Genomic DNA, 12,908 nt, shown 5'->3' with positions numbered 1-12,908 from the left:
GTTCACATCATAACCTCATAAACAATTGTCATTCATGCATAACAATCACATATGCACAACCTGTCTAAATTAGTATGACATGATATCACAATATATTAACTCATACATGAATGTCATAACCATAATCATCTACATAGGTCAATCCAAATTAGCACAAAAGATAATAACATCAAGACCTCAACTGCAAATGACCCTAATCATTAGGCATATGACCACAATGCATACAACAACAGGTTACTATCATTCATGACTATCCGACACATGTGCATATGACTACACTAATCAAATATCATTTATCATACATGTAACCATAATAATAATAGAATGAAAATCATATAAGTAACCATAATGCTCCATTAACCACATACATGCATGCCAAACATAAAAACCTATATGACGATCTGCTCTTACCCCGAGGTCTAGTGATGCAACCTCGCTTTGATGATCTGCATCTCCTACTCTATCTCAACTAACACATTAGAATCATGATGACAAAAACTACATACAATGAACTCACAATGCATGTTTGACATACCGTATACATGCATAACTGTAACCAATACAATGCATACATAACAATATATAGACATTGACATGCATAACAAATGCATATACAACTAAAATGCATTCATGACAAACACATACCAACAACAACATCATCAACTCCTACATATTGACACAACCACAACCATGACCACCACCACGCATACACAACAAGCACAAAGAACACATATGCAATTGACATGTATGGATAACCAACACACCGCCCATCTAGTCCAAGGGGTGAACCATGCTCTGATACCACTATGTGGTACCAGATAACACCCAAAGAGAACAGAAACTAGACAGCCCCCAAAGAGAATGGAACCCACTTTGATACCACTCTGTAACACTCCTCCCATATTTACCTAAGCTAACCGACCCAGTAGGGTAAACATATGACGAGAGGTTACTATGAGGTGATTTAACTCCCCATGTATAGTTAAGCAATTAGAACAGACAAAACTCAACAAATCTAACCTTCCACACAAGCTACAAAAGCTTCAGGAGCCAACCAACCCTTCCAAGTGACTAACCCTTGAGAACCAAGAACACACATGCATAACCATGCATGCCAAAACTAGCAAGGAAATCATACATGCAACTTGATACTTACAAGCAATTCCGTTGTAGCCGCTTGATCCCGCTCTTCCTTTCTTGATCTTTGCTTCCTCTTTGCCTTCTTTTCTTTCCTTAATCCAATGCTGAAGTGCTCCAAGACAATTCTAAATGTCCAAGAGTGAGAGAGAGTGAGAATAGAGAGAGAGAGCTCCAAAACTGAGCTGACAAAAGGTTGTGAATTGATCCTCATAAACCTTTTTATCAACGAGGCCTCTATTTTATTCATTTTCCATTATTTTCCTTCATTTTCTTCCTCGCATGCGACCTATGACCTTTCAACTTCTTTTTCTCCTAATTTCCTTTATTTTCATAAATAAATGTCAATTAATGTCATTTTTCCTTTCCAAATGTTTTTCCATTGCCTTTTCTAATTTCCCTAGCCATAATAAACCAAATGAATACCCACACTAGGATGTCTTGCCCAACATTCAACTTAGAATACGTGTCCCATGACATTGGTCTTATATTTTTTTTACATGAAATTATAACGAGGGCTGTTACAATTGATAATAATGAAGTTAATAATTATTCTTGTCAAAACATTAATAATTCACAAAATATGACTTTATGAGAAGCTAGGTTTATTAATTGCATATTAACTAATAATTTGAATTTTCTATTGAGATTTTTTTTGTCTTCAAGAAGAATCAACTGAAATAGGTTCAATATACTTCGCTAATACACATAATCTAAAAGATGAAATTAACATTGAACAATTAAATAACATAATGTTTTCATATGGTATCTTCTAAAAGTTATTTGTCAATGTATCCAAACTTGTTTAAGTTATAATAATGGTTACATTTTTAGTATAAATAATGAAATACCTAGGTATATTAAGATACATGAATATCATAGGGATTCAAGAAATTATAATTGCATAGATAATGTCTATAGAGGAGAAATAGAAAGGATTCTAGATATTTTTGAACACTTAACTGTTTGTTCATCGATTATTTCTATTGATTTGGATTCTCATTTATGTCGTGGAATGGGAGATAAAGAAGTAATTTGTGATTATTTTATTGAGTTTGATGATACATACGTATTTCACTCTAAGGTGATGACCATGTCAAGTCCTCTTATCATCAATCCTCAATTTGAGTCTAATTTGCAAAATAAGATTCATTATAAGGAATACTTGACGGTTATTGAATCTCATTTGGTTCCTTTTGTGTTAAGGCATATTTCATTATAGGAAACACATCAATTTCACCTCAATATTGTATCCAATAACATGCTTGATGAGGTATCTTCTCTTCTTATTAGTCATTTTCAAATATATTTTGTTGCTTATAATGATCTAAAATTTTCAGCTGGTGTTTGGTCATAATATTTTCATATAAGTGAATTTTAACTCTTTTGTAATTAGAATGAATTTTATGTAAATAAAGATTTGGATTTAAATGTGTATATTTTTAATATTTCTCTCTTACAATTAACTTTTGTGTTTATTATCCCCATATCTGGGTGACACCACGAACCTAGGCTCTCACTCTAAAGCATGTAGCCTGCAACTCCCACTTGGCTCCTCCTCCACACCATGTGTCATTTACTCCCCCTCCTGCAAGCCAATTTCCCTCGTACGAGATCCTTTTATTCCCATGCCCCACTATTTATCTCCCCATCCCCATGTTCATTACTCACGCCAACCTGCACTCTCCTCTTGACATTCTCTTCAGCGAAATTTTCATCATCGTGTATACAATCTCGCTCTTCGTGACCATGAATCAGGATAGGGGAAGAGGCAGGTGCCCTGGCAGAGGGAGAGGGCGTGGGCACCCTCCTACCAATTTTGGTGATGCCACCATCGCCACCATGTTTGATAGTGGGATCCTTGACTCCATCCACAAAGAAGTTTTGGCTATGGATGAAGTTGAGCTGTGCAAGGGCCACCCGACACTTTGGGCACTTAAGAACCTCCTTGCGTGTCAATTGAAGGAACGTGCCTAAGAGAAAATGAAAGCAATTGTTTGGATTACTGAACTCTCTGCTCAACAGAGTCATGGTGGCTCCTCTCTCAGGTGACATGCTAGAGACCTGTACCTAGAATTCTTGCCCAACATTCCTTCCTCTTCTTCCCCAACTCCTTCCCCCTCCCACTCTATGTTGATTGGCTCCTCCTTCCTTGCACCCCCGTGACTCATCCCCCTCCTTCCTAGGCTCCCATCCCTTCGATGGATGACGCACCCTTGTCCCTTCCTCGCCCCAACCCTTGGGGATCCTATATTCTGGAGGAGCATTGAATGGACACAAGCAACATTCAGGCTTATGGCACTGTCGAGGTGCAATGTTGTTCCAGTGTGGCAATGATGCAGATTCAATGTTGTAGAATTTAGCTCTCGGAGACATGGAAAATCTCAGGTTGGTTCTCCCACTACATTATGGTCTCTCTAAAAGTCACTTTTGTTCCATCACCTCGAAGGCGAACATCTCAGAACCCCATGGCTCGTTGGCTTGACTATGCACCTTTTTTTGGGACACAATGCACCATTTTGTTAGCTCATGCAACAACTATGTAATATCAATTCTCAAAAGCATGATTTTGATAAATAATAATTATGTAATGCAAATAACAAAACTGCAATAGTTTGGTTTCTCCCAGCTGGTGCAAAGTTCTTTCGTTCCACTTCTCTTGCTTCCCTCAGAGGCAGAGAACACACTCTTGACTATACTCTTCGTCATTTATCGCATGTTAATATAATGTGAATATATTTACTTACAAAAAAACCTTTTGTGTTTGTTATATTTATCGATTCTTTGAATGACTTTGTTAGCTTGTAAGAAACTTATGAAAATAATTACTACCAATGTTTGTAGGGAACTTATGAAAATAATTACTACCAACATAATAAACCTTACACGTACATCATTTGTAGGTTATAATGTAAACTATTTAGATAACAATTAGAATCCAATAATAATTATAAGGTATATAAAATATCAACTTTATAATTAATGTATAATGGTTACACTTTTGTCTTGTATATCATAACTAAGCAAGATTACAACTTTAACCTTTGCTCTCAAAACTTTGAGCTTGGAATACAACGATTTTATAACTTAGTTTTTTTTCAAGGCTCCAAGTTGAAATAACATTTAATACAAACAATCAATTTTAATACAGAATGGAAGCTTACTTGGGACAATCTCACAACAATAAATATTTGGTCAAGAATAACCTTTTCATTTTGTATATAAGTTTTGATAAAAATGGTTTTTATATTTTCAGTACCTGTCGCAGGCATGACAGGGACTATTGTAATCGATAAGGTGATGCTAAAAAATTGTTTAGCTTCTTGTTAGTCCTCCCCATCACATATAAATAAAGTTTAAGCAAATTTTTATGTGCAAATGGTTTCACTGTCTTATTTGGCCTCTTCTCGAGGCTGACCATATATTATGTTCATTTTTTGGTCGTATGTTCTTCTCGAGGCTGACCATATATTATGTTCATTTTTTGGTCGTATGTTCATAGTGTAGACAAATGCTAACATTAAGCTACAGTATTAAATGCTAAGTTATAATTGGTAGATGCTATGTTATTTTGGTAGCAGCGCTTATACTTGTTTAGGGTAATTCCCACTGCCACTTACACACCCATGCAATATTTGTGTGCCACCTGTAGAGTTTCAACTACACCACCATGGAAAACTCAAATATCTATGTTTGGTGGCCTTCACTTTTCAAACTCCCATGTCTATGTTAGTTGACCTTAATTTTTCCTTTTTTCCTTTTGTTGCAGGGGCATTGGCTTGCCAGAAGAAGGTGGTACCTTCGGGAAGCTAATATGAGGACGGACAAAGACCTGGTCTACACTCTAACCTTGCTTTATTCTGCGAACTCCTGGTTCTCTTTTTCATGGCGAGGCCGGTGGCTGGACAAAATTCAAGCCACACAAAAGATTATGAAGATATTGTTAAAATGATATAAATTAAACCGTTATTATTTCTCTATTTCTGTACCCTAGTCTTGAATTTGAATTTTTGCATCACAAAATACTATTAACTTGAATTTGAATTTTTGCATCACAAGGTACTATCAACTTCCTTTTCTCTATTTCTGTACCTTAGTCTTGAATTTGAATTTTTGCATCACAAGGTACTATCAACTTCCTTTTCTCTATTTCTGTACCTTAGTCTTGAATTTGAATTTTTGCATCACAAGATACTATTAACTTGAATTTGAATTTTTGCATCACAAGATACTATCAACTTCAGAAATATTCTAGTCTTGAATTTTTGCATCAAAGGATACTATCAACTTTAAATTTGTTTAATTAGAGTTGAAAAATTATGTTCACCAAGTCGACACCAGATGAGAAAGAGCCTTGAATGGTGGAGCCCCACCCCAAGCACGAGAATGGGGATAACCCAAGGGAGCGAGCACTAGACAGAGTTTGTGTCTTGAATGGCAGAACCCCACCCCAAGGACGGGAACGAGGATAAACCAGGAGAGCAAGCACTAAATAGACTTTGTGAAGAAAGAAAAAAAACCCGAACGCTGGTTGAACCTGTTATGCGAGAACTGCGAAGCCACTTGCGGGCGAACCTGTTATGCGAGAACTGCCAAGACACTGACTAGACATGTTTTTCGATAGAGCATAGTTTCCTATCACGTGAGGCAAGGCGCTAGACAAACAACGACTATCACAGTACGCCGACTATGTGCAGTTTCAACTATGTGCATGCAACCAGGCTATGTGAGTGATACCATCACACTTCACCCATTGAAACAATGAGATTGAGCCATGTTTGACCTTATGAGCATATCAATTGAGACATGTTATCACGAGAGAGATTAAGTTCACAAAAGAAAAGGAAGCACGGGTAGAGAGCTTAATATTACGCTGATGTTGCTTACTGTATTAGAGCAACAAGAGAGGACGAATGTTTGTGATTAATAGAAACACACTCACAAAAAAGTGGGATTCAATGACCAAGGAAATAAGGGAGTTGTGGGAGCCTTTCCCAGGTGCCCTGCAGAGGCTCATGAACAGTCACCCCATAAAATGGCGGTCTCATTTGCCTATTCTCATCGAGATTTAGAGATTCAACGTCATCATGAACGACGACGACCTGAATAAAGCATATAGACTGCTCGCACCTCCCAAGCTTTCTTCTGTCTCAATAGAACTGAGGGTTGTTCATTGTAGCCTCCCAGCCTTTGCAAACGACCATGAGATTGTGGTGGGATTTGTAAGAGACTCTCAGCATACATTCTCGCCCTATTTCCCATATAAGGCCTAAAAAAGGCTCCATATCCAATCGACGGTCGACTAGATTAAAAATCGATATAGTAGATGGTTATAAACTAAAGTTGCAATTTGGCGAATAGGTTAATTTTCCTGCGCACCACTGAGTTAAATTTATAAGCGAGTCAAGAGTCCAATTCCTATTGCATCAATATATGTTCAATGCCTGTCACATCTTCATTGCTGCCTGTTGCATCAATATATATTCAATTCCTATTGCATCTTCATTGCTGCATGGTGCATATGATGGCAAGAACATCCACATTTGGGCTGCTGCATGGTGCAGATGATGGCAAGAACATCCACATCTGGGCGGAAATATTTTCGATGGCATTGTTCTTTCGGTACAAACATCCTAGTACACCCATCTAGGAGGAGTGTCATGGCGCTCATACAAGTGTGGGAATTTGAATAGTTAGTATCAAGGCGCTCATACAAGTGTAATACATGCAAATGAGGTCACAGCTGGCACACCGCATGATCCACCCTCGCCACAAGTAAAAAAAAAATCGAAATTCAATGTTTGGTGTTAAGGGCACTTTGTTCATGCTTATACGATCTAACTTCTACATACTCCATCATCGCACGCTTATGGTTCATCCATCACTAAGACCTTTAGTTAATTGTGTTATTGACAAATAAAGACCCATAGATATAACATTTGGTATAAGGCGAGAGATTGAGGGAAGGATTTGATTGGATTGGAAGGGCTGTTTTTTTCACATGAGTTTAAGAACCCGCCCTTATTATTTATTAAATTCCAGTGGCCTTTACGGGTTACAGAATGCCGTTTATCTGTCCCTGAATAGTGTGTTATTATCCGAGTTCAATCCTTACATTTCTTTAGGGAGGAGATGAGCTCCACACCTGACAAAAGCCATCCCGGGTTTCAAAGTCCCTGTCCTATCCAATATAGAAAATCCCCTAAGTGTTGTCGTTTTTTCTTGCATGGATTAGTGTTCATTAATCCCCTCCTCCTTTCTTGAGATGATACCTTCCTGCATTGATATCTTTCTTAGCCGAAGAGAGTAGATCAACTTACAGGTCTCAACTTGTGGGTTGTCTGCTTTCGTCTTTCAGTACTGGGATTCAAGTCCAATTAAATCATTTCAAGGAAAGGAGCCAAGGGAAAGATACAATTGGGAGGTCATGCTTGAAAAAATAGAAACAAAAATAGTTGACGATACTCGGTAAAATGTCCCTCATTCACAACCGATCAGTGTGGTCAAGTAGCATGCTCCTAAAATATTCCTAATGGGCTAGTTTAGGTGAAGCATAACTGTAAAGGTGGAGCAATTTACATGTGCAACGTACACTTGACCTTTCCGAGTGAATATGACCACCTGCTATCGACAATTACAGCTGGGAATAACAAGTTATCAGAAATTACACCTGGGAATATCAAGTTTTTGGTGGCAGGGACATGCTGCCTCTGCAACCCTCTTTGTTTTACTTTAAAGTTTTCTTTTCCCTTATTTTATTTTTTATCAAATTTTCCTTATCAAGTTTTAAGTGCGTTGACTAGTTACATTAGTTGTTTAACTTCACATAGTACTTTGGAATTTGATTGGGTTATGTTATTTTAGAGTAAATATCATACATTTTGTTTTCTATTGGTTATTTTATATTTTGATTGTTATTTAAAAATATTCTTTCTTATTCTTAGATGATTTTAAGAATTTGAGTTTAGTTTGTTTTCAAGTTTTTATTCTTAGTAATAGGGAAATTTTTGTAGACTTCATAATTATGAACTTTACTTGTTATTATCACAAATAGGGTTTCTTTATGTGGAAACATTTATATCAAGTTTCATATCTTTGATATTGAATGGTGACTATGGTGGAACACGAAGACTCATTTCAAACTATGATGATACTCTTTAAGTAGAGGAAAAATTATATATTTATCTTTTCTTTGAGTCTTACTCATCATACCACTTTAAAGAAATTCCCTTTATTGATAATTAAGAGAAACTTCTGGGGTCATTTTTTTTTCTTTTTAAATATATAACATTTATTCTTTAAAAACTAAGTTTATCTCTTGTACCATCCCACTTCCTTTACCCAATTGCACAAGCAATTATCGCAAACAATTAAAAAAGAGATCAAAGGAAGAAGTTTAGAGCATTGTGATGTGTGGGACGTACAAGTAAACCCATCACAACCCTAGACACTCATTGGCAACAAGTCAATGCTTATATGGTACCAAGACATGTTCATTGAGGCTATGAATTCTTGTGGGTAGCAAAGTAATGTTGGGAAAAAAATATATATTATACACTTATATAGATGCCTACTTATCTTAAAACTCCATAGTTGCACCTTTACTTTTCAATAGAGTGAGGATAATATAAATTAAATTATCCATATGAAGTACTATGTGTTTAAAAGATAGAATAGATACTAAGTACTCAAAATTTTTGGGTTTATATTGTTGAATTTGTCTTTTGCAGTACTGACAAGGTCTTAAAATGTTCTAGAGTTTATGAAGTTGATGAACTAGTTTTGGGATTTAGACCTGATCATGAAAATGAGAGAGATATCTTGTTCACCTAGTTAGTCACCAATTGTTGTAGCTAAACGACAACCCCCATTAGTTTACAAGAATGTGTGAAATAATGGAATCATGTACTAAATTCTTTCATAGTTTATAGGAATTGTGATAAAATTCACCTTTACTTATTGATTTTTGTTAAATCTTATTGCTTGTATTTTCTCTCCCTTTGTATATAATGACTCCTATGCATGAATCTTCATATGGTAGATACAACTAGAATATAAAATCAACTAAGAAAATGTTTCAAATATATAAGTCTTTGATCAATGAAAGTGGCTTTTACATTTGGCATTCATAAGAAGTGTTTTTTGTAAGAATCAATTCAAATTCAAGATAAAGGAGATAATATTGTCAGAAAACTCTTCTAGATCATGGATATCTAGTTCCAACTATATTATGCAATTAAACCTTGTATTGTATCCAACATATAGAACTCTTCTTAAGCATTCTTATCACCCATCTTTGGATTCTAGATGCGCATCTGTCCCTTTTCAAAAAAATAGATGATAAAGTATAACACATGGTTATTATATTTGATAATTCTGAAAAGGGAATTACACCTAGATTCGAGATGTGGAGGGGTATATAAGAATGCAACTCATCTGAATCCATATGACTTGAGTGATCAACTTTAAATTTAATTTGGCATCTGTGAAAAACTATGCATGACTCCTATTGTTCTACTATGGATGTTGGATGTTTGAATGCTTTTCACATGAACTAAACAACAGATACACATAAATGTTGTTAATAAATAAAGTAATATTTCACTTCATGTTAAGGTTGACATATACAAATCTAATACTTAACAACATAAATGAAACTTGCATAGGATGGATGCTTGGATGTTTGAATATCCATAATTTGCACATACAAATATTTTCAAGTTCAAAATATGGATCTAAATCACCTAAAAGTTCAAATAGTAAGTTCTACTCTAGATCCCCCATTTTTATGATCTTGATTTACTCGTCAAAAGGTAGGTAGCCATTAATGATTGATTTAACCCTGTACTTCCTTTTCAATGAACAATTGTAGTGTTTTAAATTCTTCCATTGAATGTGTTGTAACATGATTAATTTTGATAATTTAAATTTGTTGATATAATAGGTTTTAGTAGTTTAGCAATAATAAATGGGTCTGAAAGAGTAAATGTACCCTCAAAAATATAAATTTAAGTTTCATTAGCTGGTTGATTTAGTTAATCATGCATTTAAATATGATTAAATGATGTAATAAAGTTTAAATCAGATTTTAACCTATGATCGAGGATTGACAAGACATCTTTTCACTTTCACAAAAGTTCGAGCGCTTTTACATGGTTAAGATCTTTCCCGCTAGATCAACGACGAGGAAACCATTTTGCATCCCCTCATCCCTTTTCACGTTAATGGCAGGGGGGGTTCAAAAAGTGGTATCACTTTTCATGGGCCCCATGCGACGTGGCGTCCTCTTATCAATTCGCACCCCCCCCCTCGAAAACTACCTAACCATCTCCTTCCCGCCAATGTCTATTTACCCCCGGTCACATCATTTTCCACCAACCATGTGTTTCCACATTATCTCCCACCTCCATGTCTCCTCCTGCCTCCATGTCATATGTTCGTTTCATAATCAGTTAAAACTATGTTTTGTCTTTTATACATCACAGTAAATTCAAACATAATTTACAAATAGCTGAGAACAAATTTTCAAAAACAGAAAGAGGTTTTGTTGATAACATCCTCATGTACAAAAACCTCTTTAGGATTTCTAACAGTTGTTATGGTTTGGGAGATTCAGATGAATATTTGCAGCCATAGTTTCCCGAATTTTCCTGTTTTTAGCCAACATTTTCAAATACGGTTTCCGAGCAGGTGGAAATGAATTTTCAATAACTGAAAGAGTTTTTTGTTTCCAACATCCTCATGTACAAAAACCTCTCTCAATTTTATAACATATATTATGGTTTGGGATATACAAAGAGATTACAGGACCTTATTTTTCATAAATTCCGGAGGAAAACGCTCGAAGACAATTAGTGACTTGGAGGCCACATCATCAAATAAGAGTTGCTATCAAATTCGAATTTCTCTTCTTTATCATCAACAATCCACAAATATAATGCCAAGTATATTCATTAGTTTTGAATGTCCTATATTTCAGTTCTATTTGTGTAAAATAGTTTGAGATATTTGTAACAAATCTTGATATTTTAAATCAAGATATTTTGTAATAAATTGTATAAATACTTCATCAATTGAGATGATAGGTGTGGGATTTTGATGCCAAGGCTCTTCACTTTGTAATAGCTTATATTATAGGATTTCTAATGAAAGCCTTCTGGCTCTAGTTTAACAGAATTTTGTGTTTTCTAGTATGTCTTTCTAGTGTTTCATATCTTATTTCTACACATGTTCAAAGCATTTATAGGAAGGTCTGGGTAAGTGTAGATTGAGTATCAATCTATTCTTAAATCCCCTGCAAAATCATAACCTTTAGAAAGATATTAGCTTATTGGGCTATTTGTCCAAGATAACTCCTCTTTGACTGGTTTTTGCTTTATGCCTTCTTATAGCCATTAAAAGAGATTATATTATTGGACTATCTGTACGAAATAACTCCTCTTAGAATTGGTTTCAGTTTGGCCTTCAGTTTCCTTGAATATATGTTTTTTTGGGCTGTAGAAATCTTCTACACACATCCAAACTTCCCTAGTTGTTAATAAGTCTATCTGACTGCTTAATTATTAGGAATCTCCTTACATTCTTCTATCATAATCCTTGAAAATCCAAGTCATTATATCAAGCTGGAAGATGACACGTTCTGAAGGGACCCTGTGAGAGAGGCCTTTAATCATGGATAGGGATTGTCATTTATCACCCCCCAATTAAAACCATAAATCTGGCCATTGTGCTTCAAAGGTTGTTGTTCAGTGACAGGTGAAAAACGTTAAACAAAGCCTCGTAACGACTAATGGAGCCCCCTCTGGTTCAAGGGCCATCTTGAACCTAGGGGCTGGTTGAGTTGGTTTCCTGGCGTAGTTTTTGCAGCAAATTATTTCCTATGGGAAACATGTACAACAAAATGCACACAATTTGAATTATTTGAAATTAGTTCATTTCTCTGGGAAAATATCTAACTCCTAGACTCGCTTTCTTATTAGGATATGTTTCTCAATTGCTTAAATTTTAAGTTTGGAAGTGAATTTTCTTTCTTTTACCATATATTTGTGTCCTAGCTTTGGTAAAGTACTAAACATAATTTCTTTTGTTGGTCTCTAGCACTGGTCAATTTTTAGTAATCTTGTTTTTTTCTAAATTCCATTAATTTCAAGAAATATTTTTATGTTGAGAATTTGAATATTTCAGGTATAATGGGAAACAAAGGGAAGTCCAAACTATTAAAGAATCCCGAACCAAAGCCTAAATAGAAATAAGTAAGGACGAAAGAAAAGGGAAAATCTTATAACAAGGAACATAACCCCAATTCTACATTTTATACAGATACAACATACAGACCTAGTCTAGTAGGAACAACGAGTTCAGAAGCAATCTATGAGTTCCCAGAGGCTGAAAATTTTGAAGGAGAAAGTCAAGATAATACAAATGACTATACTGATATACTAAATTTCAAGTCTTCCCAAAATTGTAGCTAGGACAACCATCCTCCCATACTATGACATGACACATTGGCCTATCACCCCTTTAGATATTAAGACATGTACCATAGTTCATGATACAAAATTGGTAGTGGAATCATTTAGGCCCAAGGAATCAACAAGTATGTGCAAGCTTGATGTTCTTGAAGCGTCATTAAACAATTCTTTCTTGGTAGACTTTGAATATGTTCTTAAAAAGAGGAAACAAAATTAATAAAGTTAATCAAAGAGTGGTGCTATGACCCTGATTCATTCAAGGTTAAGACAAATCAACTCTATTCTATTAGAATGTTGAAA

Source organism: Pinus tabuliformis, chromosome 2_1 (assembly GCF_031772625.1).
Source record: "Pinus tabuliformis cultivar Carrire ecotype Pingquan chromosome 2_1, CPIR1, whole genome shotgun sequence".
NCBI lineage: Eukaryota > Viridiplantae > Streptophyta > Pinopsida > Pinales > Pinaceae > Pinus > Pinus tabuliformis.
This window is presented reverse-complemented; position numbering follows the sequence as displayed.